Source organism: Lipotes vexillifer, unplaced genomic scaffold (assembly GCF_000442215.2).
Source record: "Lipotes vexillifer unplaced genomic scaffold, Lipotes_vexillifer_v1.1 scaffold2045, whole genome shotgun sequence".
In the NCBI taxonomy this organism is placed as follows: domain Eukaryota; kingdom Metazoa; phylum Chordata; class Mammalia; order Artiodactyla; family Lipotidae; genus Lipotes; species Lipotes vexillifer.
In genome coordinates this window covers 1-13324 of record NW_006786423.1, presented here as the reverse complement: position 1 = coordinate 13324, position 13324 = coordinate 1, and the positions used below count along the sequence as shown (strand labels likewise).

The 13324-nt window shown below is 39.4% G+C and overlaps 1 pseudogene; it reads left to right on the top strand.

Moving 5' to 3' along the window:
* Positions 1-12249: 12249 nt before the first annotated feature.
* Positions 12250-12783, top strand: LOC103079504 (UDP-N-acetylglucosamine--peptide N-acetylglucosaminyltransferase 110 kDa subunit pseudogene; annotated as a pseudogene).
* The last annotated feature ends 541 nt before the right edge of the window (positions 12784-13324 follow it).

The following is a 13324-nucleotide window of genomic DNA, read 5'->3' as shown; positions in this document are numbered from 1 at the left end:
CAGGGCCAAGGAAACATAGAAAGAAGATGAAGAAAAGATGAGGGAAATATGAACAGGAGGAAGTGTAGTTAATCGATTTGTATGTTTTGACCTTAAGATTCTCTGTGTGGGGACTTCCCTGGTGGCACAGTGGTTGGGAATCCGCCTGCCAGTGCAGGGGACATGGGTTCGAGCCCTGGTCTGGGAAGATCCCACATGCCGCGGAGCACTTAAGCCCGTGCGCCACAACTACTGAGCCTGTGCTCTAGGGCCAATGAGCCACAACTACTGAAGCCCGCGTGCCACAACTACTGAAACCCCAGCGCCTAGAGCCCGTGCTCCGCAACAAGAGAAGCCACAGCAATGAGGAGCCCGCACCCCACAATGTAGAGTAGCCCCAACTAGAGAAAGCCCATGTGCAGCAACAAAGACCCAACACAGCCAAAAATAAATAATAAATAAATTTTTTTAAAAGAAAAAAAAGATTCTCTGTGGATTAAACAACATGTAAATAATTGGTTACAAAGCCACATTATTTGAAGGTGCCAGACTGCACATTAACAGTCTGACACAAAGGGACAGCACAGGAAAACTATTCAAAGAAAAAGATTTTTAAATGTTTGCAGTTTGAAACCTTTTAGAGCAAGTATAATGAGCTCGACACACATTTCAGCACTCAACGTGTTGATCACATGTTCAAAGTATGTCTCAGACTCATTGGAAATAGTTGCTGTCTCTGTCCCTGATATGTAAAACTGACCTGTTATGTGTCAAACTCAGGAGGTATTGATATCCACTTTTTGGCATCTGAACAGGAAACAAAGTTTTTTTGCAGTGATAATAAAGAATGAAGTAAATGCAACAGTAAAATAAAAGACAAAGTACTGAGGGAATGTATTAACAAAATGAATCCGACTAAATTCTGGTGACCTGGGGCCTACGATTGTACACACTCCATGGAGCTACGCCAGCCTAAATACTAGCATAGGAGGAAGGGTACTGCTAAGCCCATCACAGTATAATCCTTTTAAATGTCCCTTTCAAGGTTGACTCCACTCAACGCTGAGTATAGGAAATCTTCCCATCAGGCAGAAACACCGGCTGCCCAATGATTGACCAAGAAATTAACACACTAATGAATAAATGATGCTAATTTATTTCTATCCCTGACAACGGGAAACAGCAGACACTCTGTGTCAATGGTATGTCCTCTTTCCCACTTTTCTAAATGGTAAATTATGTTTTTCCCTTCATTGCTTTATATCGGTGGGGCAGGCATGATGGGAAATGGCTACCAATGGTTCTGTTATTGATTTCTACCTTCATTTCACTGTGGCTAAAAAGACACTTTGTATGATTTCAATTTCTGAAAAATGTATTGGGACTTGTATTGTGGCATAACATATGGTCTTTCCTGGAGAATGTTCCATGTGTACTTGAGAAAAATGTGTATTCTGCTGTTGTTGAGTGGAGTGATTTATATATGGCTGTTAGGTTTAGTTGGTTAAATGTGTTATTCAGTCCCCCTACCTCTCTACTGATCTTCTGTCTAGATGTGTTATCCATTATTGAAAGCAAGGTATTGATCTCCAACTGTTATTTTAGAACTATCTATTTCTTCCTTCAATTCTATCAATGTCTGCTTCACATATTTGGGGGTTTTTTGGTACATATATTTTTATAGTTGTTATATCTTCTTGATAGATTGAACTTGTTATCAACATATAGTGGCCTCCTTTTCCTCTTGTGTTAGTTTTTGATTTAAAGTTTATTTTGTGTGATATTAACGTAGCCATCCCAGATCTATCTTCCTTCCTTCCTTCCTTCCTTCCTTTCTCTCTCTCTCTCTCTCTCTCTCTCTCTCTCTCTCTCTCTCTCTTTCTTTTTGTTACTATTTGCATGGGATATTTTATTCTGTGCTTTAACATTCAACGAACCTGTGTCTCTTGAAATCAAGTGAGTTTTTTGTGGACAGCATATACTTGGATTATGGTTGTTTTTAAAGTCCATTCTGCCAATATTTATCTTTTTATTGGAGATCTTAATCCACTTACTTTTTCAAAAATTACTGGTGAGGAAGAACTTAATTCTGTCTGTTTCCTGCTTGTTTTCTGTATGTCTTATGCATTTTTTGCTGCTCATTTTCTCCATTACTGACTTCTTCTGTGCTTAGCTGATTTTCTCGTAGTGAACTCTTGATTCCTTTTTCATTTCTTTTGCATATAGTCTATTGATATTTTCTTTGTGGTTATCAAGAGGATTACCTTTACCCTTCTGAAGTTCAAACAGTATCATTTGAATTGAAACCAACTTCAATAGCACACAGAAACTCTGTTCCCCTACAGTTCCATTCCTCCTCTTTACATTATTGTTGTCACAAATTGCACCTTTATACTTTGTGAGCCCAATAACATGGATTTATGATGATTTTATGCATTTGTTTTTTCAATCATGTAAGAAATACAAAGTAGGGTTACAAGCCAGTAGCACAATACTGGCTTTAGTATTTGCCCATGTATTTATCTTTACTGGAGATTTCTATTTCTTTATACAGCTTTGAGTTGCTGTCTAGTGTCTTTCCATTTCAACCTGAAGGTTCAGTTTAGCATTTGTCATAGGGCAGTGGTAGGAAGTTGTAAAACAAACGCCCTCAGCCTTTGTTCATCTGGGAATGTGTTAATTTCTCCCTAAGTTTTGAAACCAGTTTGGCCAAATATAGGGTTCTTGTGGACAATTTTTTTCTTTCAGCACTTGAAACATGTCTGGCCTCTTGCTTCTGTGGTTTCAGATATGAAATTAGCTATGAATCTTTTTGAGGATCCCTGCTTTGTAACAAGTTTGTTTTTTCTTTCTCCTTTGGGAGAAGAGATTCTTTCTCTGTCTTTTGGCATCTGAGAGTTTGATTATACTGTTTCTTGTTGTGGGGTTCCTTGAGTTTCTTTTAGTCCTGAAATCAGCCAAAGATTTACAGCAACCAAACACATAGTGAAGCAGGGAAGAGGCAATTTGAAAATGGCAGGAAAGCTTTGTGGCATTTTTACTTGCCCTTGCCCCATGCACTGTTAGTGTAGTGATGGCCTTAAAGTGGTGGAGTCTTGATGCAGTGATAGTCTTAAAGTAGCAGCAGACCATTCCTAGTATGGGACCCTCAATCCTGCTTCAGGAGGCAGCAGAAGAGACCGTACTCTCAGATTATTATGTGTATCTGCTCTAACCTGTCTGGGAGCTACCTGAAGGACTGACACAAGATGCTTATCTCTGTCTTAGCTAACTTGGAACACAGTCTGGAAAAGCAGCGGTCATTGCTCAAAAAAAAGTGCAAAGTGAACTAACAAAGCACAGATGGCTGGGGCAGAAGACTGCGCATTGAAATACAATAGACCACATGAGATGCAGGAGCAAAAGTTGGGGGAGGGATTCCCTGGTGGCGCAGTGGTTGAGAGTCCACCTGCCGATGCAGGGGACACGGGTTCGTGCCCCAGTCCGGGAAGATCCCACATGCCGCGGAGCTGCTGGTCCCGTGATCCATGGCCGCTGGGCCTTTGCGTCCGAAGCCTGTGCTCCGCAACGGGAGAGACCACAACAGTGAGAGACCCGCATACTGCAAAAAAAAAAAAAAAAAAAAAAAAAAAAAAGTTGGGGGAGATTCTTTGGGAAATTAGAACATACAAAATGTACACATGTGTCCAGAGAAATTAAGAAAGCCACATGCATACTCAAGATAAGATGCATGTTCTGAAAACACCAGAGGAGTCTCTAAGCTTTTTCCATGGGCTGAGCCCTAAACTCAGTGCAGGTCAGCTCAATGTTGAAGGAGTGATTCAGCAATCTGCAGAATGGGGAGAGGTGTGTGGTTTCGAGTGTGCACGTGGATGTGCTTGTGTATATTTGTTTTTGTTTGTCTTAGGTGCAGGAATTCAAGGACATCTCTGTCAAAACATTAGCTAAACATGAACTAAAGGAACAGAGACTTCAGTGCCTACATACGATAAGGAGTACAGTCATTGCGAAAATAGTTTGGAAAGGTCCCTAAACAAACAGGCTACTACAGCCTTCAACAATCAAAAGCCCAGAAAACCCTGGGAAAGTGGGAGAATCTGATTTCCATAGACACCACATTATAATATTTGAAAGCCAAATGTTCAACCAAAAAAATCACAAGGTATACAAAGACATGGAAAAGTATGGTCCATTTAAGAAAACAAATTAATTGATGAAACCATTCCTAAGGAAGCCCAGACTTTTCTCCATTGCATATTCTTGCCTCCTTTGTCATAGATTCATTGACCATAAGTGCATGGATTTCTTTCTGCGCTCTCTATTCTGTTCTGGTGAACGATGTTTTTGTGCCAGTACCATACTGTTTTGATTACTGTAGGTTTGTAGCACAGTCTGAAACCAGGGAGCATGATTCCTCCAGTTGTGTTCTTCTTTCTCAAGACTGTTTTAGCTATTTAGGAGCTTTTGTGTTTCCATACAAACTTTAAAATTATTTTTTCTAGGTCTGTGGAAAATGCCCTTGATATGTTGATACAGACTGCATTGCCTCCGTAGATTTCCTTGAGTATGATGATCATTTTAACAATATTAATTCTTCCAGTCCGTGACCATGGTATATCTTTCCAGCTGTTTGTGTCATCTTTAATTTCTTTTATGAGTGTCATATAGTTTCCTGGGTACAGGTCTTTTACCTCCTTAGGCAGGTTTATTCTTATGTATTTTATTCTTTTTTATGTGATTGTACATGGGATTGTTTCCTTAATTTCTCTTTCTGATAGGTCACTGTTAGTGTATAGAAATACAATCGATTTCTATGTATAAATTTTGTATCCTGCAAATTTACCAAGTTCATGTTGGAGCTGTAGTAGTTTTTTGATGGTGCCTTTCAGATTTTCTGTGTATCATGCCATCTGCAAACAGTGACAGTTTTACTTTTTCCTTTCCATTTTGGAGTCCTTTTATTTATTTATTTTTTCTTGTCTGATTGCTGTGGCTAGGACTTCCAAAACTCTGTTCAATAAAAGTGGTGAGAGTGGGCATCCTTGTCTTGTTCCTGATCTTAGGGGAAATGCTTTCAGCTTTTCACCATTGAGTATGTTAGCTATGGGCTTTTCATATATGGCCTTTATTATCTTGAGGTGTGTTCCCTCTATGCCCACTTTCTGGAGAGTTTTTACCATGAATGGATATTGAATTTTTTTCAAAAGCTTTCTCTGCATCTATTGAGATGATCATATGGTTTTTAGTCTTCAGTTTGTTACTGTGACATTAAGAGACCTAAGACAGCTACAGAGGCTAAGTGACCTTTCCTTCCCTGAATGGGTAGGTATCCTTGTTCTGCCTTCTAATTGAGTTAGTATCTGAGTAAAGAACTGCCAGGTGTCATTTAGTTCACAATACACTGCTGTGGCCATATAGAAATGAATTTGCCTAAGTCATTTGGCTTTCCTCAATTCTAGTAAATGAATATACTGAATGAATACTTCAACTTAAGGAAATGTTCTTAAAAACATATTAATGTAGGCACTTCAGTGGAGAACTGAAAACAAAACAAAGCATTCAGGTAAAGGGTTGAAATAAAAGTACACTGAGTTGTATCCAGTTTCCTCTTGTAAATCTCTCTTTTTAATTTGAGTGGACAGTCACTTGAGAATATCTGACTTGGGGCTAAGGAAATCTAAGCCTCCTTGGCCACACTGTATTCTCTTATGTCATTTACTAAAGACACCAGTTGGGTTGCTGAAAAAATAGTGGGAAAAATCAATCCCTCACATCCAAAGGGTGGCTCTTGAAAATATGTGGATTGTTGTAGTTATTTTGGTCTTCTGGCCTCAGAAGTTCTAATCTTAACCTTAGCCCCTCATGCAGAGAGACTTTTTAAACCAAATCGCACATTACTCATTATGTGACTGTTGAAAAAGAGAAACCCAGCTCTTTTCCTGTGCTTTCAACCAGTTATCTTCTTCAAAACTCTGTTTGGATTGTTATACCTTAATCTTGCCTGGCAAGGGACTTATGGGAAGGTTCTTATTGTTTGAAAGTTTGGTGCCAGTATCTGCAAAGGAAGAAGAAAGTCAAGAGGAAAGCTGTGTTTATCAAACATCCCAATAGTGAAGGTGTGTGAAAGCAACTTTTGAAAAAGTTAATCTGTCAGAGTTTAGCCGTATTATGACATTTTATTTTATTCATTGAAAATAAATAATTATCAATGAATCCTTTCTAGATTTTCTAGTTTCCCAAAGTTCCCTGTATTCACATTCTAAGAGGAAAAATGGTATTTTAAGTCACTGCTCTCCACCTTATATTACTTATAATCACTCCTCATGACCTCTTCCTTCCAAGAAACGTGATCCTGAGAAGTGTCCTTTATTTGTCTTTGTGCAATAAGTGATGGGGATGCATCCTGGAGACCTGTGAGATGTTTAAATTGTGACATAATGAAACTAGGATGGAGAGTTCTGGAAAGATCTGGAAAGGTGTCTGGTAGAGTGTGGCCAGATGTGGGAGAAGAGAGACGTACAGAGAGAGGGAGAGGAAATTTTCAGAGGGAGAAAATGAAACAAATAATTAAATAAGTTTTGTTGTGTGGTGTGGGATGCAAGCCTTTCTCTCCCCCTTTCCTTCACAATCTCTTTGTTAAAGACTGTGTTTTTCATTAGTGTTGCTAAGATAGGATTTGCCGTTTTGTTTGGATACTGAGAATGGACCCATGGAAACAGTTACATTTGGGTTATCTCTGACTATCTTTAATGAAGAACATAAATATTGGCCACACTACCTATGCACATACTATCACCATGCCTTTTTTGTTCTCTGTCCATATATCTAAGTCCTCTTCTTTCTTTAAGGTCGATGTCAAATCTCATCTGAAATGTACATGTATTGATAGATTCAACCCATAATGAACTGTCCCTTCTTTGTCCTCCTTAGGCTCTGATTATTTATAAAAACTCATTTTTGAACTTGGAAACTGTCCAGTATGATATATTAGTTATTTCATCAGCATATGTTATATCCTCAACACAATTATACGCTTTTGTGGGGCTGGGATCATAAATTCTGTAATTTTTCTCAGTACTTACACTTACTTTGATAAAAACTGCATTCATTCATCTAAACATCATTTATTGAGTGTTAATTAAATATCTCAACTCAGTAAATATTGTTTGAATGAATGCATGCACGAATGAGGGAGTATGCAATAGGTAGCCTAATGTACCGCCCAATGTGAGAAAAACAGAAACATAAACACAAAAGCAAGCCCAAAAGTGGACCAGGACTTTCTGTAAAATATCCTGCTTTTTGTTGGATGATGCCATGAAACTCAAGATGCTCCTGAAAGGTCTTAATAGCCGACCTAGAATAGTAAACAATTGAAATTCTCTCAGGCTTCTTCAACCCTATCACTGGACACATTTATACCTCTCAGGAATGTTCTTAAAAGAAGAGATTAATACAACTTTTATAGATGAGTTGATAAATCCCTAAATATGTAAGTCTTCATTGCCTCCTAGGTTTTCTCTATTTTGGGTTTCCAAAAGATTTAAATAAACCACCGGATAATTAAAAATTAGACATTATCTTTCTTACCTTGACGTTTTTTGATGGTAAACACCTTTTTCTTGTCTCCATAGTGCTGCCCAATTTCCACCAGTACAGTACTTAAGTGAATTTTGCTCTGGATGGTGGGATATATAAGATGTAAATGAATTGTTTGTATCTGTTTTAGAATTCTTCAAAAGGGCCTGGCCATGGAAATGCATTGAATATTACTTAAATAAGTAAAGTAACTTCCTCAGAATTATTATTCTATTCTGGTTAGGATACTATCTGCTCTGGTTTGTTAAAATTTCCCTTTAGAGTGGTTTTAATTTTGTTTCTGATAGGGTCCTAGGATTTATTGCCACACCCATCCTGCATCTGTTTTTCTTTGAATTGCTCTCCTTACAGTTTCTGATTCATACAGGGCATTACAGGTTAGTGACAACATGGCCATCACTACTCTGGGAAGGGCAGGCCTACTTTTCAGAGGTGTTGATGTTTTCTGTACCTGAAGGTTTTCAAGAGATATCAATCTTCCTCACCACCTCCCTTGGCCCTGTTAATGGACTAAGCAGTTCCTCATGAAATTTCTGTAGGATATCTGTACCAACTTCTCAATATTGTTCCATCCTGAGTCTAAATTCCAGGCCTCAAGGTAATGTTAGATTTCTAGCTCCAGCCCCTATTTACATAAGGCCTATACTAAGGAACGGAACCCACAGACATCAGTCTGCTCTTCTTTCTCTGGATTTCATTTCTCTGTTACTTTCTGAAACATGCAGGTGTTCCTGTCTTTCTTTTAATCTCTGCTATATGCTTTGAACTTTTTCAAAATTGACCCAGAATTTACATGTGTCTCCAGTAAGAGTACATTAAATTGAGCTTAGTCTGCTATTCTACTGGCATATTTGAGATCCAGATAATTTGCTACTTAACTGGATTCAATTACCTGTATATTTCAGGCATCTAAAACTCACCATGTTGCAAATTTCCCTCCTTATAGTTAGTAATTTTCTTGGGAATCTGGATGACATTAAATGGAATAAAGTTAGTGAGTGGCCCAGGAATGCCTGCACGTTTGTTTGTCAGAGTGGCCAGGGAAAGTTAAGCAAGGAAGAAAAGCAAATGAAAAACAGAATCACATTATTATGGCTGAGTTTACTCCCAGGATTCCATGCAGAGCTCTCTGTAGAGCTGGGTTGGGTTATAACTTATGCCAGAGCTCTACGTGGGGCTGACACCGTCTCATGCCAAGCTCTCAGTTCTGGGCCAACGTCATCTCTGGTCCACTCTGTGGAGTGGAAACTTTGGAGGAATGGCCAATGTGTTCCGCGGCGTAGGAAGAGGGAAATTGTGAATGTGACTTTCTAAATTGTGGAGGAACTAACCACTGTAAATGTGCCTTGAACTATGTTGTTTAATTTGACCAGTCAGATCAATGACTTTCGCCTTGAATGAAATGCTGCTATGTATATGAGCAGAAAAAGAAAACTGGTATAAGGAATAGATAGCTAGTGGGAAGCAGCCGCATAGCACAGGGAGATCCGTTTGGTGCTATGTGACCACCTAGAGGGGTGGGATAGGGAGGGTGGGAGGGAGGGAGATGCAAGAGGGAAGAGATATGGGGACATATGTATATGTATAACTGATTCACTTTGTTATAAAGCAGAAACTAACACACCATTGTAAAGCAATTATACCCCAATAAAGATGTTTAAAAAAAAAGAAAGAAAACTGGTATAAGGAGATAGAGAGACTTGGAGTCTTATTTTCCCACCAATTAACTTTGTCTCTGACCATGACCTTCCCCTTGAGTCTCCTAGACCTTGGGGATGATCGCAGCCCCTTGGGTTGGGTGGTGGCAGCCCCATCTTCACTAGAACCTCTATAGTTAACTTTGATTTTTCCCACTCCGTGTATCCATCGCATGTATGCAGTCAGACATTTGATCTTGGACTTTTACTGACAAAATATGCTTGAATATAACCATTTCTTTTCACTCCCACTGCTACTGCTATTGTCACTGCCTTAACTAGGGCTTTATCTTTAAGTTCTTTATATAAATATATAAATATCTATATATAAATATAATATACAAATAAATAAAATATTAATTCTGATGATTTTAAAGTCTTTTCTTGATAAAGACTTTTCCTGATAAAGATACACAATATCTTATATAAATATTTTTGTATTATCTGTTCTTTTCTTAGGATTTTAGTCATATGATTCTATCTCTTGGTTTGTCTAGAACTTTTTGATTGAATGCTGGCTCTTTTATTTGGCTTTTTTTGTTTTTCTCAGTGGAAACGTTGTTTTGCTTCAAAATATTTTATTCTACCTGGAAGTAGCAAATCTTCAAATTACAATTTTTTAAATGCTTTCAAATATCAATACTATAGGTGTCGCAAAATCTAGAAAAATGACATTTTAAAATTAACTACTGCCAGATGTGTCTCTATAAAACTTTTTCCCCACTCTTTTAGCTATATATTCTTTAACTGCATCCTCATACGACAGTTTATGTATTTTCGAAATAAAATTTTAAGAAATAAACTTTGTGGTTTATAGACATAGATTTCTTGTAACGTGGTTGATTAGAATTTGCTTTTAGTTATTAATAGTTTAGAAAAGTTTATTTCAGCTTCACAATTTATTATTGATAATGTCCCATTAATTTTCATTGTTAACTTTGAGAAAACCTCTGTGGATTACTTCCTCATAAATATTTACTATTATAAATGCATTACTGATTTCAGTACTGCTCTAGGTTTGTGCATTACAGGAATTCTGATAAAATACTCATTCACACCATTCCATTACACACATTTTTGATGGAGTATATTCTTTCTTTCTTTCTTTAATTATTTTTGGCTGTGTTGGGTCTTCGTTGCTGTGCACAGGCTTTCTCTAGTTGCAGGGAGTGGGGGCTGCTCTTTGTTGCGGTGCACAAGCTTCTCATTGCGGTGGCTTCTCTTGTTGCAGAGCACAGGCGCTAGGCATGCAGGCTTCAGTACTTGTGGCTCGCAGGCTCAGTAGTTGTGGCTCACGGGCTCTAGAGCGCAGGCTCCGTAGTTGTGGCACACCGGCTTAGTTGCTCCGCGGCATGTGGGATCTTCGCGGACCAGGGCTTGAACCCTTGTCCCTTGCATTGGCAGGTGGCTTCTTAACCACTGCGCCATCAGGGAAGCCCCTGGAGTATGTTCTTGACAGAAGAAAATTTCCGTTTTGACTAAGCATTGATGAGAGCTGAATCGTTGACTCATCTTTCACATGCCTGATGATTGAAATAATTTTCCACAGAATAGCTTCTGGTTTTATACTTTTCAGTTCTTTTTTTCTTCTTCAAATGCACATGCTTTGAGAGCTGTGAAGTGCAAGACATGACTATATTGTAAGGTGGTTTTTGTCCTTATGCTTCTGTGTCTTGTGCTAGTTAAGTCCGTAGAGTAGTCAGTATGAGTACTGGAAGTTATTCCTGTAATGGGATAGTATATAGTCAATTACATATGGTGGTGTCTGAAAATCACATAATAGCCTCACTTAAAACATCTCCTTAGGGCTTCCGTGCTGGCGCAGTGGTGGAGAGTCCACCTGCCGACGCAGGGGACACGGGTTCACGCCCCCGGTCCGGGAAGATCCCATATGCCGTGGAGCGGCTAGGCCCGTGAGCCATGGCCGCTGAGCCTGTGCGTCCAGAGCCTGTGCTCCACAACGGGAGAGGCCAGAAGAGTGAGAGGCCCGCGTACCACAGAAGAAAAAAAAAAAATCTCCTTAGCCAGATTTCAAAAAAGCCTGTGGCCATTCCAATATGATCCAACATAGCAGAATATGATACAAGGAAAATTGGCAAAGAAAGAGACACTGGTCTCACCTGATGGAAGTTAAAATATCTCACTTTTGACAATTTTTCAAAAACCTATCATTACATGAACTAATTTCTAGGGTTCTGCATAGGGACCTAAAAAGGAACCCATAGAGTTGTGGAACAACAATAGAAGCTACTGTGATGAGAAGCCCGGGCACCGCAACAAAGAGTAGCCCCCGCTCGCCGCAACTAGAGAAAGTCTGCACGCAGCATTGAAGACCCAACGCAGCCAAAATAAAAATAAATAAATAAAAATAAATAAATTTATTTTTAAAAAAGTAATGCTCAGGTTTGAGGCATGAGAAATATGATGAGGAGAAATTAGCTAATCCTTTCAGAACTTTTAAAATATCAAACTCAGTCTCTAAGATTTTAGCATTATATACAACATCGGTTACTTATGAGTGGTTTGGGAAGGCCAATTTAAAATTTTCTGATCTTGATGTATTGAAATTCACGGCCCTAATGTTTTCCACACTGACTATATGAATGATGAAGTAAAGTCAATCATGTATTTCCTTTCGAACTGGACAGAAAGCAAAATTTTAAAAAGTGTTTGGACTACTTACTGACTTTTGATTTCTTCTAAGGCAAATGTATAGGTAATTTTTATTCCCTGATTAGGAGAAAAATGGTGGAAGAGGGCAGGGTTAAGAATTAAGATTTCAAGAGCGTGAGAGGTAGACGGCCAAGCAGAGTTCCTAAGGTTCGGTGCCTGTAACTGTTGCCGCCGCTTAAGCCTGCCAAAGCAGTGGTACGGCTGCTGTCCTCGTATTTGCTACCTCTAGAAACCTTCTTGCCAGTAGTGGCGGCAGCGGGACTCAATTACCCCCTTTTCTCACTCTCTCCAGAAGCTCCAGATGGCGTCTTCCGTGGGCAACGTGGCCGACAGCACAGAACCAACGAAACGTATGCTTTCCTTCCCAGGGTTAGCTGAGTTGGCACATCGAGAATATCAGGCAGGAGATTTTGAGGCAGCTGAGAGACACTGCATGCAGCTCTGGAGACAAGAGCCAGACAATACTGGACTACTTTTATTACTTTCATCTCTACACTTCCAGTGTCGAAGGCTGGACAGATCTGCCCACTTTAGTACTCTGGCAATTAAACAGAACCCTCTTCTGGCAGAAGCCTATTCGAATTTGGGGAATGTGTACAAGGAAAGAGGGCAGTTACAGGAAGCAATTGAGCATTACCGGCATGCATTGCGTCTCAAACCAGATTTCATCGATGGTTATATTAACCTGGCAGCCCCTTTGGTAGCAGCAGGCGACATGGAAGGGGCAGTACAAGCTTACGTCGAATCAGCAAAAACAATCAATACCAGAATTAGATTCCCAAGGCCATCCATCAGATGTTGGAATAATCAGGTGCCAGGCAGAAAATATACATAAAAGTAGAACTGAAACAAGGAGCAAGGATGTTTTAAAAGACTGGGTAGGATCTTTAAAACATTTTTAAAGTACATGTCATTGGTAAAGCTAAAAACTCGAAGGTCGTGTGATACGGCAGAGTAACCGTGGAGAAGAGTGAAATTATGCTGTTTTTAAAAATATGCACCCTTGACCCCAATTTTCTGGATGCTTATATCAATTTAGGAAATGTCTTGAAAGAGGCACGGAATTTTGACAGAGCTGTGGCAGCTTACCTTTGTGCCCTACGCTTGAGTCCAAATCATGCAGTGGTACGTGCCAACCTGGCTTGTGTATACTTCTAGCAAGGCCTGATAGATCTGGCAATAGACACCTACAGGCGAGCTATTGAATTGCAACCACATTTCCCTGATGCTTACTGCAACCTAGCCAATGCTCTGGCAGAGAAGGGCAGTGTTGCCGAAGCAGAAGATTGTTATAATACAGCTCTGCGGCTGTATCCCACCCATGCAGACTCTCTGAATAACCTAGCCGATATCAAAGGAGACCAGGGGAACATTGA